This window comes from Suncus etruscus, chromosome 1 (assembly GCF_024139225.1).
Source record: "Suncus etruscus isolate mSunEtr1 chromosome 1, mSunEtr1.pri.cur, whole genome shotgun sequence".
NCBI lineage: Eukaryota > Metazoa > Chordata > Mammalia > Eulipotyphla > Soricidae > Suncus > Suncus etruscus.
In genome coordinates this window covers 48,854,304-48,855,425 of record NC_064848.1, presented here as the reverse complement: position 1 = coordinate 48,855,425, position 1,122 = coordinate 48,854,304, and the positions used below count along the sequence as shown (strand labels likewise).

The window sequence follows — 1,122 nt, the reverse complement described above, 5'->3', positions numbered from 1 at the left end:
TACAAGGAAGACTGCATCACCACAGTCTTCTCTTGAACCAAGGTCAATAGATGTTGATAGCTGGACCAAATATAGATGAAAACCTACTAGTTGCATACTATAGAGATGAGGAAATTTTCATCTGAAAAAGTTTACTTTTTTGTTTGTTTGTTTTGTTTTTGGGTCACACCCGGCAGTGCTCAGGGGTTACTCCTGGCTCTGTGCTCAGAAACTATCCCTGGCAGGCATGGGATGCCAGAATTCAAAACACCATCCTTATGCATGGAGGGCAAATGCTCTACCTCCATGCTATCTCTCTGGCACCCAACTATTTAAAAAAAAAATGGAACACTTCACGAATTTACGTGTCATCCTTGCACAGGGACAGTGCTAATCTTCTCTGTATCATTCCAATTTTAGTATATGTGCTGCCGAATCAAGCACTGAAAAAGTTAACTTTTAACCTTTTAATTGAGTCTTCAACAAGTTGCATGTAATTATTATATATTAGTATTTATTAACAGCCTTGTTTTTAATTAGAAGGTTTTTATAGGAGAGACAAGTTTCGGGCTGAGTCTATCATCTGACTTGTCAGCACTTGTTAAAAAAGTATTATCACTTGATTTATTTACATATGTGTATGTTCATACACAAGTGTGTATATGTTGTTATTGCTACCTATTACATTTTATTAGCATAAGGTAAAAGTATTTGGTTAAAGTCTGCCCATATACATAACTCCCTTATAATCCTCACTTTTCATAGTCATGTCTGCCACATTTATCAAGGGGTAACTTCAAATTACATTCCAAGTTTTATACAATTAACTTGAAATGGTCTTTGCCCAATTCCTTTAGGTATTTGTGTACGTAAATTAGAGCAAACATCTCAACAGTGAAAATCAAGAGTCCAAGATGTGGGAAACTAGAGAAAATTGGTTAAGACAATGAAAATAATGGATATTGTTTTTCTCACCACTAGTGTTTTATTTATATTCTTTTAATTTTTTACTGTGACTCTTATGATGTTGTATTATGTACTATAGAATAAAAAAATAATCCATCACTTAAAGTGTGTATGTTCTAGGTTTTAAGGATAGCTTACATGGGTCCCCCCACTTGAATCCAACTTATCTGAAAACTG

At 34.5% G+C, this 1,122-nt stretch overlaps 1 non-coding gene across 1 annotated transcript; it reads right to left on the bottom strand.

Annotated features, from left to right (window-relative positions):
- Positions 1-316: 316 nt before the first annotated feature.
- LOC126025144 (U6 spliceosomal RNA) lies at positions 317-423 on the bottom strand. Its single transcript, XR_007501193.1, has one exon. It is a non-coding gene; the product is annotated as a U6 spliceosomal RNA (small nuclear RNA).
- Between the last annotated feature and the right edge of the window lie 699 nt (positions 424-1,122).